Source organism: Terrapene carolina, unplaced genomic scaffold (genome assembly GCF_002925995.2).
Source record: "Terrapene carolina triunguis isolate 2854851 unplaced genomic scaffold, T_m_triunguis-2.0 Scaffold17, whole genome shotgun sequence".
Taxonomy (NCBI): Eukaryota; Metazoa; Chordata; order Testudines; family Emydidae; genus Terrapene; species Terrapene triunguis.
The window spans coordinates 2,364,435-2,380,902 of NW_020664368.1; the positions used below are offsets into that span (position 1 = coordinate 2,364,435).

Here is a 16,468-nt window from a genome sequence, read left to right on the forward strand (position 1 = left end):
TAATCATCATTTTGTACCTTGATAGAGATCTTAATTTTGTTTAAAAAAAAAAAAAAAAGTGGTAGTTCTTGCATCTACTGCTAAGTAGATATTCTTCATTGGAATGCTTGTATGCATTGCTTTATATACATGGGAACAAAGAAAATTTGTTCTCTGTGAAACAATCTCAAGGATTCTTGCTGAAATAAAATATTGGAAAGGAAATTCTCCCTAACAAATTTAAAATGTGAACAGTTTAAAATACTACTTTATCCATAAATATTATGTTTTTTTTGTAAATTAAATTAAAGTACAGTAAAATAAGTGAATAATTGGGGGTAAGGGAGAAAGCAAATTAGTGTAGTAGACTAAATACTCTATGGTTGAAATAGGGGTACAAAAATTATTGAAGGCACCCGAAAAAAGGGGAAAAAGCAAATACACCGTTTGTAATATTTCCTAGTGTACCTCCATACTGTATAAGAGTTGAGCATTTAGAGAAATATATAGGATTTCTAAATTTACTATAAAAACAATACGGAAAATTGTTTTGAAAAAATGTAGTACCAGATTTGTTAGAAAAGTGGTTTCAAAAACAAGTATCCACTGAGCGGTACTGTAGCATCTTCTGTCTTGCTATTTTTTTCTGAATTTAAATTTGGCATTCAAAGTCTTTTGTATTGTACTGTCTGTACATGCAGTTGTATATCACAGTATGGTTAACTTGCTCATAGACAGACAAAAATAAAAATTCGCTCAGTTCAGGAAACAGAAATGGTACTGGATATATGGAATATCCTTTAAAAATTTTTGCTGAGTACAGTGACTTCATTAAAGTTGTCCATAGGCCCCAGGATTGACTGCTGTAGGCCCCATGTTATCAAATCTATTTCAAACCTACTGGCTTACCTTAATTAGTAATTGGTACTCTTAGTCTAAACTGAGAAGGGAATTATGTGATCAATGTAAGTTTCAGTTTTGCAAATCCTCTAGTCTTGCATTATAACTGCTCAGTCTCCTTTTTGGGGGAGTGTTACCTGCACAAAATTCTGTTACTCACACTCTAGGAGCACCCACCTTTACCCTTTTCCTGGGGCTCAAGGCGTAACGCTCTTAATTTAGGCACCCACCCTTTTCCTTCCTTACACTCTGCGGGTTTGTGGTGTCTTTCACCAGTGAAAGAGCCTTACACAGTAATATCCTACTTAACCTCTCTTTATTAATAATCACCAAAACACCATGTACATGCTACACATACGATGCTCACCACTCCCAATAAGACAGATGAACTTTTCTTGATGGCCAGTCAGGATTAGGTCATCTGGGGGACTCCAGTTTCTGCACAGTGCCATTGGCAAGATGTTGAGGTCTGGCAGTTCTAATCTTGGGGCTGTATCCTGGAGTTGGTTTCCAAAGAACTTCCTTTTGGACTCAAGTTTCACTATATAAACTAGAGTCTTGCTTAGCTATACACTAATCATTTTACTAAAATTTTACTAACTAATCCTAACATATTGTAACACAATTCTCTAACCAATCATACCTCACCACCTTAATTACACCTAGCAAAATTAATTATGTAACAGACAGAAACAATCAAAGAACCAGACAGAGATCATGCAGATAAACAATAGAGAAGTGGGAACTATAAAGTTAAAACAATAAAGTGAGGCTTTCAGAACCACAACTATTGATAACTGATTTCTTGCCAGACAGAATGCTATCAAACTAAGTTTTCTTTAACCATCTTAAGTTCTGTTTCTTTATGTAGTGATAGTGGGTGCTATTAGGGCAGGATCCCCTTAACAGTCTGATATTACATTGTTTGTTTTAATGTAATTTAGATGGAATGTGAGGATGTGACTTTCTGCTTCTTGGGTAATGACTGCTGCTCTCCTAATATGGCTGCAGACAAAGGCCTTAGGCCTTACAATATGGCTACAGGAAAAGGCCTTATCCTTACAGTAGGGAAGTATCCCATAGTACTTTTGAGGTCGTAACTACTTTAATTGCTGAGACTAATATAAGAACTCCTAAGAAATGGGTCCCAAAGTTAAATAGTAAAGATGAGACAAAAGCTTATAACACTTGAGCTGCCAAGAGTGGTTGTGCTAGCAACTGATAAGTAGTGCCAACTTGAACTTTAGCCTATACCTCCTGATGCAGGAGCCAAGTTGAATTAAAAGCACCACCACACTTGAGTAAAGGGTTTTTGTGTGTAGGTGGGACTCAAGTTAGTGGCAACATCAAGTTATAACTTGAGGTTAAGTCTCCAGTCAAGGCAAGTATGAAGTGCCTAAATCACTTAAAATGGTACTTACATGCCTTAGTCATTTAGGCGCTTTTGAAAATGTTATCTTTGAGCTATTTTGTAAATATAGGTATTGTATTTGATTTTCAGCAGCTGTTCCAGGAATCATGGTTTAGAAGCTGAATGATTCCACACACATTTTAGTGGTTGTGCTTGGCTTCTGGAGGAGGAAGTTAACTGGTCTGATTTTGGTATAATCCAAATTACTTTGAATGTGATTACAAATTAGTGGTAGACTGGTCATTAATCTGAGGTCCAGAAAGTCCTGTAGATGTCACTCTTAAAGTATAAATGGATTAGCAAAATATCAATTTTAAAATAATCCTAAACAGCTGAATAAGTACTCAAATTACTATATGTTTAACAGATTATTTAGCAACATGCATTTTCCAACAGATGTCAAACATGGAAATCGGTAGCATTGCATAACATTGTAGTAAATGACAGAATTGGGTGTAAAAGAAATGAAAAAAACAAATGACATAAAGGTTCCTAATTGCCCAAAAACCAATTGGATGGTGTATAGTTGATGCACCTGACTGTCAAGAAATTTGGGATCTATTCCCATTTTTGCCACAGTCTTAGGTGACACTCTGAGTTTTATACAGGAAATGATCTGCGCTTCATTGAAAAATGGGGATAGTACAACCTTATCTAATAGATGTGTTGAGTATAAAGCTTTCCCTTAATGTTTGGTGAAGCATTTTGAAATACTTGAATGGAAAGTGTTATAAATATCATGATATAAAATATTGCATTAAAATGTAAAGAATCATATTTAGTTATTTTTATTACTGTTCAGAAAATAGTTCACTTATTTGGCTGTTGAATTTATCGCTGATACTTGAATAATTAATTTGTATTTAAAATTGGCAACACTAGTAGAGTTAACTGAGTGGCCCTTCTGCTTTTGTGGATTGCCCTGAGATGAAGGAAAACTGTAAGTTCCTTGAACATCTTTAGCACCTGAGGTAATTGGGACAACAGGATGGGAAATTAAATAAAATATGGTTGCTATTTTTTACAATTCTTATTTTGACATGTTTACTGTGTGCCAGGTGCTGTTCACACAGACAGAAAGATCCTTGCTGTGGACTGTTTAAGAAGACAAGCAGTGTGCAAAGGATTGGGGAGAGGGATACAATCAGAACGTGTACAGCAGTGGTTCTCAACCAGGAACCCCGGGGCCACCAAGTAGGGCCAGCGTTAGACTCGCTGGGGCCCAGGGCAGAAAGCCAAAGCCCCACCACATGGGGCTGAAGCCCAGGACCCTGAGCCCTGCCACCTGGGGCTGAAGCCTGAGCAATGTAGCTTTGCCAGGCAGTTGCCCTGCTTGCTACCCCCTAATGCCGTCACTGGCTTTTATATGCAGAAAACCAGTTATTGTGGCACAGGTGGGCTGTGGAGTTTTTATAGCATGTTTGGGGGCCTCAGAAAGAAAAAGGTTGAGGTACAGTATATGTTTAGTTGCTGTGGGCTTTTTTTAATATATATGACTGCCCCATAACTTGTTCATTTTAAGTGGGCTGACATCTTCAAGGCATCACAGAAAAGGGGGTCTTGAGGAGGTATTTGAAGGAGAGGTTAGAGGCTTTATTGATTAGTTCATGGAAGATGTTCGATACTTGGGGAGCAGCATGGAAGAGGGTGCAAAAATATATTGGCAGGGTGGTGGGCAATGCGTAAAATAAGTAACTAAAGAGAGGAACAGCTGTGAAGGTACTTAAAAATGAGGACGAGAGTCCTTAATCTGATGTGATGGAAAATGAAGAGCCAGTGAACGAACGGAATGAAGCAAATTTAGAATGATGCATGAGGAGGAGGTTGTTGTGAAGACTGGAGATGATGGAGGGCTTGAATGAGAAATGTAGCAATGCGGATAGAGTGAAAAGTCCAGTATTAGAAACATGACCGAGGAAGAAATAGAGTATGTGGACACAACCTTGGGGGGGGGGGGGGGGGTGTGTGTGTGTGTCTTTCTTCCCCTACCCAGTTTTATGGGTATGTGAAAATATTCCAGTCAAACAGAATGGGGAAGGGGTTATTTCTGAGAGCTTATGTACAGTGCCTGTTCTGCAGTTGATAACTTTTTATATGTAACCTTATTACCTTTACTCTCCACCATCTTTCCTTTCCTCTCTCCCTACTGTTTGATACTCCCTGCATTTTGTTTCAAATTAATTTTTAAATTCTTCGAGGCAGAGACCATAAATCCTATCTGTTTGTGCAGTGCCTAGCATAGTGGACTCGAATCTTGATTTACACCTTGGGTTGACACTGCAATGCAAAATCTATTCTTTATAAATGAAACACTTTAAAAAAAAATTACATTAAAAACGCTATTAAGGTTGCAAAATCAAGCACTTCAGAATTAGAAAATGCCAGAATTAAATTTGCCCATGTGACCTTAATTTGGCCCTTTTGTGCATATGCATTATTATGTAGTCTTTAATTATATGATCACAACCTTAATAATCCTTTAATACAGCTTTTTGTGTGTATTTTCCTTGCTTTTTAAAAAAGCAAACTGAAAAAACAGAAGTGATGACATGGCATTATATTGACAACCACGTGGGTTATCAGAATGGTTGTAACCTTTAGATCCACCACACAGTTGTGTGTCATTTGAGCTAATAGAGTAACTGATTGTCATCCTCCATCTGGACTAGCAATAGAGGGGAATGGGACACTTTGCCAGTGGGTTTCAAACGCTAGCTGACAGCAGAAGAATGGTTCTAGTCTAGGCTCTGGAGGAAGTGTGTGTTTTCAGTTGGCACAGACTCTTCTGTCTATTCCACCGCCACACCTCGTCCCCAAGTGTGGCCCCTTCAACCTGTCCTTGTCCTAGTACTGTCTCCTTCCTACTCCAGGCTCTTGGGCCCAGTCCCATTCTCTTCACCTAGTTAGTTCCAGTCTCCACTCCTTAGGGTTCTCAATCCAGTCTTCTTGCCCAGCCAATGTCAGTTCTCCCCCAATTTCTTGACAGATCTGTCTCCCCTCTCCAGCCACCTCCATCCTTCCACCCCCTGGTTCCCAGTGCTAGTCTTCTTCCCCAGCTAGTCCCAATCCATTCCCACTCCCACCCTGGCTCCCAACTCAGACCCAATCTATTTTCCCCTAGCTTCGTTCTCTGAACCACTTTGGCTGGTGGTTTTTTTTTTTTTTTTTTTTTTTTTTTTTTTTTTTTTTTAAATGCAGCCTGAGATACACTCACTGTGGAAAATTTCAGCTGTTAAGCGGTTAGTTTGGCAAAGTCCTAAGCAACTGAAAACAGGGTATTATAGTGGGATCTGTTGGACAACTTTAGGCTGCTCTGCGCTAGAAAATTAGGTTGGTTTTACTATGTTGGTCAGGGGTGTGAAAAATCCAAACCTCTGATGGTATTGTTAAGCCAACCTAAATCCCTTTGTAGACAGTGCTAGAACCACAGAAGAATTCTTCTGTCAACCTAGCTACCGCCTCTCTGGGAGGTGGATTACCCATGCTGATGGGAGAACCCCTCTTGTTGGCAGAGGTGGTGTCTACACTGAAGCCACTGGAGTGCTTTTATGTGTAGACAAGCCCTTAATAAGCAATATATTCTATATATGTTATGTGTGCGAGCATAGCAGTATTTTAACTATTGATAACTGTGCATGTCCATAGTTGGATCATAGGCTAGCTAATGACTTGGAAATGTAGCAAGTCCTAAATCTTAGAGGGACCAGGATACTTTTCTCAAATTCCTAAATAGGTGCAGAGAAGGGCCCCAAGGCTTACTAGAAGATTAGAAGGTTTATGCAGAAAGACTTCAAGAGCTTCATTTTTTTTAGCCTTCAAAAGAATACCATAAGAGGCCTAATTAATATGGAAATATCAACGTCTCCAAATAAATACTTAAATAAGGATCTAATCAGCTTACATGAGATCACCATCTGAAGCTGGTTAGAGAGAGGTTTAGAATGGATATTGTGAAGAATAGGCACATCATTTTCCAAGATGATGTAGACCTGGAACAAGCTACCAGGGAAGGGAGATAGTTTTAGTAAGTTCTACTTAAGAAAAGGATAGCTCTAATGTCTAGTGATATTGTCAGATATGTCTGATAAGCAAGCAAGGTTTTCTTCCTAATACATGTACCAGTGATTCTTGTTAGCCTTAAAGTTCACTGTATTTGTGTCGTATTGAATTATGAACTTTTTAGAAAGATCTTCTGATCACTGACATGGAAGTAAGAGTATTAGAGGATGAGTGTCAAGAGATAAGCAGGATTGCAAACTAGTTGGGGGGGGGGAGAAGTGGGTTTTTGCTTGAAACTGGGGAGAATTGTTAACCATATACAAAGTTAGTCTACTATTTGTTGAAGTATGATAGTGTTTCTTTTGACTGTGGGAAATAGCAAATAAAACGTCTTTATTCTGAATGTTGGCATCTGATAATGTTTAGAACGTTAATCTTATTTTTAATAGACTGTTTTGAGCTCTTGAAAACTTTTGTTTTCCCTGTAAGCTAATGTAAACAGCTCAGTATTTTTAGTTGTACGTACCTCAACTGTGTGCCATTTTACCTCTGTCTCCTTTTTCAAATGCGTTCTCAAAACTCTCCAGTCCCAATTAACCTTTTTTTGCTGACCTCCTTTCTATTCATGCCCTCTTGCTTTCCTATTGTTGTCTTCCTTTACTGTGTTTGTCTAATTTAGATTCTAAGCTCCTGAGGAACCTTGTCTTTTTATCATTTGTAATGTACAATAGACTCCAATGGCACTGTATAAATGTAGTACAATATTAATAAATTTGTGTAAGAAATATATTTAAAAGAACTTTCTGCATGCGAAAGACGTGCATTTGATCGGCAGTTCAGTATTACAATGGTATAAGCGTCTCAAAATGGCTTATATGCACAAAGATGGAACCTAAGTCTTCTGTGTTAAACCAAATAGTCCTGTATAGTATATTGACTAGTAATTGGATGTGCTCTAATAATTTAATATAGAGCTAAATTATCCAATATCCTTCGCAGGTGCCCTTTGCCAAAAGTCAGCTTATAAAAATTCATTAGAAATATTTGCTTGAAGCGTGGTGTGTTGGTTAGTAGCCTATGGAAACAAAATTTTAGTGTTGCCACGTGAAGAATTAAGGTGAATGATTTCAAGTAGATTTGCTAATTTAAGTCAACAAAGGAAGTTGGCGGGGAGTGTTAGTTCAGTGTTGCCTTTTGAATCGAGGTGAAAGAACTGACACTGGTGTTTCCGTTTTGGGAGTGATCATGTATGTATAACTGAAGGCTTGGGATTAATGATAGTCATAAAAAGGCTTGCCAAATTGCTGTATTTAAAATATTCTTTGGTTTGGTTAGTTTGTATGCTTTAGGTAGATGGGTTTTGATAACTTTTTCTCTTCCAATATTCTGTTGGGTATATGATGGGAACGGTGGTAGGTGTACAACATGTAAGAGAAGTGAGGGCGGTGCGAAGGCAACAGGAAAAAGTAATCAAAAGAGTTCTGTATGTAATTCTAACAAGTTACATTACTCTTAAATGATGTAGAGTCCCTGAGATAAGCAATAGAGCGGGGTTGGGGTTAGTGGACTTCTTCCAAAATGCATAGTTTCTAAAACTGTTGGATATTGCCAGACTATTGGATGGAAGAGCATATAACTGCAGACGTGCCGTTTCTAAAGTTATATTCAACAATCATAATACTAAGTGTGTTTACATAAACTTAATGCACAGTAAACATATCCTCTGGGCATACTGAAATAAGGTTTGGGAAAGGTGATGTTTTGCCTTCATTTATGGGAAGTCAGGTAAGTGAACAGATGCTGGTTCTTTTTTTTTATATATTTTTTTTAAATGACTAGAGAAATGAGTTGTGTAGTCAGTAAAGCAGAGGGTACTTGGACTTTCTGTATTGGAGGGGAGCTGGGGGGGGGGGGGGCAGCAGCAGCGCCGAAGTGGGGTGAAATGGAAACAAACACTCTCAAAACAAAGGCCAAAAAAACCCCTCTTGATCTACAAAAATAAATGTAAAGTGTTATTTATAATTACTGTTGTCTAACTAAAATTCTAAGAGTTCTGGAACCTAATTCAAGGCACTTATATAGCACTGCTTTTTCCTGTGTGTTTTCTCTTTTTACATATTCTCAAACCTTTCAATTATTGCACAATAAAACGTTACATTTCAGTGATCAAAACAAGCAGTAGACTTCTTCTGTATTTGCATTAATCATTTCTTTGTCCTATAAAGGTTAATGAAATCAATTTAAATAATTGGTTTTTCAGCACAAAGCTTACTTAAATAAAAGTAATAATAAAAAACAGCTGAGGCACAATAGCAAAAAGGTTTTGAACAATGCTTTTTAGGTTGTATATTATTGAGCATGTGTTGAGCATTTGTGTATATAGTTATCCTGTATAAATCTAGAAAACTGTAAATTTTTCTAGGTGATGACTTTATGATTTTGTAATTTGAAATTCGTGTTCCAAATAGAATTACACACAATTAGTGTGTAATTCTATCTCAAAACATTTAACAACTCCTTGCTTCTTCCAATAGCTGTGCGTCTGCTTTTTTGAATCTTTGCTTTTCCATGTCTGCCAATAAAAAAAAAATGTTAATTATGGAAGGGTTTATTTTTGGGACTTTCCTCATAGTTCTCTCAATTTATGAAGACTTGTTTGCATGGTTTTGCTTTGTCTGAATAGTGCTCAAAGAGCAATAAATTTTAAACACCTTTTTAAATGCTATTACTAGTCGGGGCTACGTTTTAATTTTACAAATTATTGGTCCTGATCCTGCAAACACTTTAGTACATAATTGGACTCGTGAATAATCCGATTAGCTTCAGTGGATTATCTGTGTGCGTAAGTGTTTGCAATATTGTTTTGAAGTAACAAAGACTTATGTCACTAAGGTTTTTATAAAATTACAGTTTTAGCATCAGATGCTGCTAAAACTGTAATTTTATGAAAACCTTAGCGGCATAAAATCTTTGTCACTTCAAAACAAAAGAGCTTCAATGTAAACCATGAAAAGCTTAGATTTTACAGTTCATTGAAGTTATTGAGAATTTAACATTTTCAAACCGTAAAGTTAGCATGGGCCCACTCAGACCTGGGGTGTTAGAAAGGAACTGGGACCAGTCCATTAGCTTTTCCTCAATGTAACTGTTAGGGAGACCAAGTTGCTGCAGATTGTTTTAAGTTTAGGAAAATGGAGTTATATGCAAGACACTTTTTTTTTTAAAATTATCCATTCTTAAAATATTTTTAACAAAAGGTATTAAATTTATATGGCAGAGAACCTGTGCTTCACTTAATAACTAAATGATGAAAGAAAGAAATATTTAAAATTAAGCCATCTCTCAAAATTGGACATATATCAGACCAAAACAGGCCCTCATAAACTGGTGCTTTGGTAAAACAGTGATAAATATGCCATCTCCATTTCAGTACAACAGTTGGAAATATCATTAAGTATCCTAAATCACTGACCTCCAGACTACAGAATTTCACTTTTATTTCTCTCCTTTCTAAAGTTGCAGTCCATCTTTGTTTCTTCTTCAGAGTGATGAACTTTCTTGTCTACTCAGCAGCCCCACTATCCAGCCATCAAAGAATATCACCAGATCAGGTGCAAGGAATTTGATTACAGGTTGCCCTCACTTGCAATAGCTCCTTCATTTTAAACACTCATTACTCTTCCTCATGTAATACTTTACCTTCCCCTTCCTTGCGTCACTGTACAGATCTTCTCTTTCAGTCCCTTTTTAAAGTCACTTGTTCCTCCGAAAGCCGGGGTCCAAATAGGGTGAGAGATGGGGAAGAATGGCCCTATTTCCTATGTCCACAGTCTGAGCATTGCTCTTTTGCCATTCTGTGTTTGAGTTCTACTATAGTTTCTATATATGGCAAAATATGGTACTTACGTAAGCTTCTGCATCACAGTCATGCCATTGTTCAGTATTTAATTGTGTAATACATTTAAATTTTTCTCATTTATAGCTTTAGATTTAGCTATTTCAGTTACCCAAATCAGATTACTTGTAAAAACTAAAACACAATTATAATTTTTGTCTTGTGTTTTTATGATTAAAACTTAAGTCTGTTATCCTCGCCATATGCTCACAGCCCCTCTCCTTCCTGGTTCCTCCTACTTCAGGGGCCACTCAGTCGTCGCTACAGCTTCCTTCAGTTTAACTTCTGTGAGTTTATCATTAGATTTTATTCAATTTTTTTATCCAACTTCATTTAATTTTTTCTTCAGCTTTCTCTTTTTAGAGTATAGGGGAGGAGTCCGAGTAGAGCTGAAGCCTGAAAATAAAAACTTCAAAAGGAAGAATAGCATATAAGAACCTGTTAACTTACTTTTGCTGTGTGCCGACACAGCATTCAACTCCCCTACTGCACCTTGTAAGGAAGCAGAAGAGTGCAGCAGGAGGGGCTGATGTAGTGAAGCCAATAACTCGGACATATGTTAATACTACAGAGCTTGTAACATTAACATACATAATCATTCAGAGCTTGTTACTTTTTGTTTGCTTTGTTCAGCTGAGGAGCAGACTAAGGTGGGTGGATTGCAGCCAAGAAAATGTTGGTATGTTCCACCATCCTCACTCAACTACATCCAAATCCTTTCCCCCCCCTATCTGTTAATGCTTATTAAAGCTTCTGGCAGGTACCAGAGGCAAAACTCAATAAAATTTGGCTGTATATATTCCCCCTTCTTAAAATCCTACTTTGGACCTAAACTCTTAAATTTATAGTGTGGTACTTTTCTCTGCAAGTTGCTTCAGACAGTATCTTTCTCTAATTTTCACATTTATTATTTAATAATAGTAATAATAATAAAGTAAAAGGTCCCTGCTATCTGTAATTCTATATTCTTTGGTTGACTTGGTACTTTGGACTACCTTACATTGTCACTTCAGACTGTCACAGTGGGCCCCTGAGACTGAATCAGTGGAAACCGCATTAATCCTCACTTCTTTCATTTAGTAAAGATATATCCTCCTCTAATGAAAGAAATTCTATGGACAGCACCACCATGGACAACAGTTACACCAGAAGCCTACCTCAGAAGCTGAAGATTGGAGTCTCTCTATTTAATTGATCACCCCAACACACTTGATCTCTGCAGTAATGAGTATTAACAAAACATTGTTTAAAATGGCAAGAAGGCCTCTATTTCAGTTATCATTGTTACTTCAGTTTGGTGTAAGAACTGGGGAGGGCTTAAAGTGCAAAATTAGTATTAGAAGTGGGAATTTTGCTGGCTTCTCGGAGAAGGGTCCCTATTGATATGACAGCCAATATAAACAAATAGTCCATTTCAACTCCCTTTGGAGAAGCTTTTTTTTTTTTTTTAGGTTAGTTTTTCCTCTGGCTTTCATTAAATACTGGATGCAAATGTACATTTTGCTGACGTCTCTTTTGACTTCAAAGAACCCTTTGAACTTAGATTGGTGCTAGGTACATCGACACAAGAGAGGATTGCGTCCCCCTTCCAGTACTTTATAGTGTCTCTTCTCCTTTCACTGAGAGTGCTGTGAACCAACACCTTTTCCTGTAGAGATTGCTTTTAGAATGCCAGTCAGACTCTTGCCTAATTTGTGATGGCCCTTGCCTGTAGTGTTTCATTTTCCTAACTTCCAGTTTGGTTATAATTTAAAAAAGTAATTCTATCAATTCGAGTTTATATTTTATGACTTCTCTTGGCTGGTATTTGTTCTGGCACCAGCTTATCTAGCTAGGGTCCAGACTTCAAAAAGTTTCCCCTAATTTGGGGTGGCTTAAGCGGGAGGATGCCTCTGAAAACGAAACTCAGTATGTCTCAGGGTGGGCACTCAAAATTAGAGGCACTCAGAATCAGATGCTACTTTTGAAATACTCAACCTTAACTACTTAGAGGCAAAATTTTGCTGGTTAATTGGGAAAAATTCTAAAACGTTGGTATTTGGAAACTCTAGGGTGACATTCCTCTCTTGCCTCAAAGAAATTATAGGCTGCAACTGGGAATAAAAAACAAGGAAGGGGAGAGAGTGAGGAAAAATTCATAATTAGATTTGAACTAAAACGCCCCTGGAAGGATTTAATTCCCTCTGAGCACTTTATTCCTATCTGTTTGTGAAATGCTGATAAAATATTTTACATTTGCAAATCACTGAAGTAAGACGTAAAAAAAAGCATTGATTTAAAAGCTATAGTTTTTGTAAGTTAAGTTGATTAAACTCTTTGAACTGTGGCACAAGTCAAATTATTACTTGTGTTCAGAATATAATGCTTTTGTTACAGCTTTAAAGATTAAAAAAACCTTCAAAGATGACTCTGCTTTGACTACTTAAATCTTACTAGTCTAGTCCTTTTAAGTGTACATACATTTTAAACATTTAAACTCCTACATAGGGTATGTATGTGATCCTTTAGAATGGTAGTTAATAGCAGCGTATGTTTCTCTATTACTGAGAGAAACTCTATTTTCAGATTTAGGGCCCTATTACTCATTGTAGGATCCCTACTATTTGTATTCTAATGGTAAGTTCCTAGATCTACTGTGTCATTATGTTCAGGGCTTTGGAGCTGTGCTCCGGCTCCGCTCCAGCCAATAACCTGCAGCTCCACTGCTCCGGAGCTGCTTCGTGCTCCAGCTCCGGGTTCCGCTCCAAAGCCCTGATTATGTTCCTAAACTCATGCATCAGGAGTCTGAAGTAAGAAGAAAATATGAAGTATTAGTGTAAAAATAAAAACATTTCTTTTGACTTCTTTGCATATAATTAAAAATGAGAAATTGGCAGAAGTAATTGTCAAGCATAGAAATCTTTGCTTAAAATTAATATTTGCACACACAAGCACTGCAGTGTGAGACTAGAGTAGTTTTTAAATAGTTGGCAAATAGGAGGGTATTTGAACTAACTGCATTGAACAGCAAGGAAGACTGTCACCTTCCATCATGGTGTGTGCATGGGAGGCCTGAGTTAAATCAGGGTTAAATCACAAATACCACGCCATTGATGCCAATATTTTGACTAATCCTCAAAACTAAGTAGTACACTCATCACTAGGGCCCTAATCATACAAGAAGCTCAATATAGACAAAACCTTAAGCCTGCACAGAACCTCATCAAAGTCAGTGGTGCTCTACCTAGTTATTGGGTTCTGCCAGGATGGAGCATATTAATACAAACCTTTGGACCCAGATTGAGGCAGTGCCACAGAGCCTTAAAGAACCACATTATTTCTAATGTTTAATTATTAAAGTTTAATGATTAAGTAACAACTTAGAAATTATGGAAAACTTTCCTTAAAAAAAAAATTAGACTGTTTTAGCTATAGGACTTTTTGTCATTTAATAAATGAAACTAATCAAATTATTACTGTTAGAGAATCTAAAAACTCCTCAAAGGAGTTCATAGATGTATAAAGGTGTTCTTAACTTCATACTACTGCAAAATATTTCACACTTCCTTTTTATTTATTTATTTTTAATGTTAGCTGCCTGTTTGAGGTTGTGTGAACTGGTATAAGCGAGGATCGGCATAACATGCTGTCTAGCAGTCACTGTAAGGAACTTCTTGCATTGTGACTTGTAGGAAATGGATGCATGCGCTGACATGTTTGTTGCAGCATAACATCATGTTTATTTACTACACCTGAAATACTTGAATGTTACCCCAATCAAGTTCCAGGTTAACGTGTAACAGAGCAGTGGTTCTCAAACTGTGGTCTACGGCCTATGGAGAGTTGGCTGTTGTCATTCCAGCTGCTAAAATATGTTAATACTTTCCTTATAGGACGACTTAAAGTAAGCAATAGCTACAGTGGCTACATGGGGTTTTAAGTGATTACAAATGGGAAGGGATGTTCTCCGTGTGGTTGTGAATGGCAGGGAGAAGGTGGTCTATGAAACCAACTCTGTCCACTGTGGGGAAAGTTTGAGAATGCTCATAGTAAAATATATGCTAATTGAAATACCAAAAACATAAGACACAGAAAATGTCTGTTTTCCTTAAAGAATTATGCTCTCCGGTAGTTTTTACTATCTTTTTTTTCCAATTGAAGTTAGTATCAGGGTTCACTACGTGTTCCGCACACTTTCAACCTGAGATCAAGATAATTTGCCTCAATGTTTACTTTTTTTTTTTTTTTTAAATCAGGGATAAAAAATAAATGTGTACATTTAAATTAACACTTCACTTTAATAAAACTTTCCACTGTAAAGGTGGTTGGGGTTAAACATTTACCTTCCTTGATAACTGATTTGCTAGATATTTTTACATATAAGTGTGTGTAAGCAATATGATCTTTTTGTATTTTTATACTTTCTTGGGTTTGAGAGACTTTCACAGCAGAAAATATTTTAAAACCTAAAATCATTTAATAAGTATATGTTTCTACTGTGTCTTTTTCTCATTTTCTCCTAATTTGCTAAACTCTCTTAACATGTGACTTGGATGAATGGAGAAATGACTTCTTCAGAGGCAGCAGCGAACATTTTTCAAGGAAATTTCTGGCACCCCTTTCCCTAGAGACTGAAAGCATCCTTCATGACAGTTGCTTTTAATTCAATGTGGAACACACCCCTCACCCTACAAGACTGTGGAACAGACTGTTCAAAGGTTTGAGAGCAAACACATATTTGCTGTTGGTAATGAAAGGCAAGCAATTAGTGTGTTATTCTTTAAAATATAATAATGGGAAAACAAACAACAAAGCAGCAGCAAATTAAACACAGTTAACACCACTTTCAGAACAGAGTGGAGAGATTTAAGAAATATTTTAATTTCTAATGGCAGTTGTTAAAAGATCATAATGCTGTATCTTGATAGTAAGGCATATTACTAAAAGAAGAGCAAACTTTTGATTACAGTTAGCTGAATGCTTGATGCTTCTGAAAGCTATACTGAGTTTACATTGTACCTTCTCTGTAATGTATTTGAATTGGTTGAAGTTTAATGTAGTATTGTCACTTTCATTAGGCTCCTAAAATTAATTGCTATCATAATTTTTCCAGAAAGGTCAGATGGGATGGAACTTTCCAAATGCTTATCCACCCTTTGTTTTTGTTCTTCAACCATCTCATAACTATTGTAGTGGGGTTTTTAAATAAAGTAGTCCCTGATTCTGCAGCTGCATTAAAGCAGGCAGATGCTTGCAGCTATGCAGAGTCTCATTGATTTCAATTGAATTCCCAAGGAATGTAAGAGTTTGCCCAACCAGATCCCATTGGAGGACCATAGCTTTATTTGGTACCACATACATAAACAAGTTGTATGCTTGTCTCATGGGGATTGTGTGTACTGCATTATTTTATGTGAAATGCACAAATAAGAGGTCATTGCTTTTTTTTCCCCAAGTATTTCCCTGCTGAACTGACCACTTGAAAAAAACATTGAGGGATTCTTGATCCTAACAGCTGGTCTTACAGTAAGTCACTTTTTGGAACTATGGGAACTACGATGTTGACCATCTGATTTAAAGCGTTAAAGGAAGCTCAGAGGTACATGAAAATATATACCCTTGGGTTGCAGGAATTGACATGAGATGGTTATTGCTAATATAATTCTTGTCTAGCAAAATAGTAGTGACAAACTATATAGTTTAATTGGCTAAATGCTTAAGGGATATCCCGTTTTATTATCAAGATTTATTAAAAACTTTATCTGGGCAAACAACAGCTTGTTAGAGTAGCTCAAGTTAAAAATTAGAATAATTCTAAATTAAATCTTACACCACATAAAACATGGTTTAACTTTACAGCCTCAAAACATAACCTTGGGCATGTGCTAGTGATTACATTGCAGATACTTAATGAAGCAAAACCAATTTCCCATAAGTTAGCTGACTAGCTGAGCCTGAGTTGTCACATGTATCCTGCATTTGCTTTTTTTTTTTTTTTTTTTTTTGGTTTTGACAGCACTTTCATGCCCTAAGCCTATGTTGTGGGGGTTTTTTATTTTGTTTTTGGTTTTTTTGTTTGTTTGGAAGGGACAATTCAACATACATTCACTGATTAAAATAGTCTACCTACAGAAATGGGACAGAGGGGAACAGCTCAGATATCTTAGGCTGAGATTTTTATGATTCTTTCTGCACTTCGTTCTAGTTTCTTTCACTTTATTTGGTGGTAGGTAGGAAGCTATTACTATTAAAATTACGAGGAGAAAATATAAAGTAGATCTATAATTTACATGTAACACTTAAGA

At 36.8% G+C, this 16,468-nt stretch overlaps 1 protein-coding gene across 9 annotated transcripts in view; it reads left to right on the top strand.

The window, feature by feature from the left end:
* The window catches only part of LOC112103526 (TSC22 domain family protein 1), a 132,340-nt gene that overhangs the window by 18,833 nt on the left and 97,039 nt on the right, over positions 1 to 16,468 (top strand). For 4 of the 9 annotated variants that reach the window (XM_029910995.1, XM_029911012.1, XM_029911017.1 and 1 more), the window contains exons 1-2: positions 14,682 to 14,881; positions 15,620 to 15,689. The exons of 2 other annotated variants lie outside the window; for them this stretch is intronic. The gene's annotated coding sequence lies outside the window, so the exon portion shown is untranslated. Of the gene's footprint in view, positions 1 to 14,679; positions 14,882 to 15,619; positions 15,690 to 16,468 lie in introns of those variants that run through there. 3 more of the 9 variants (XM_026649947.2, XM_024195350.3, XM_026649983.2) reach the window with 1 other exon arrangement.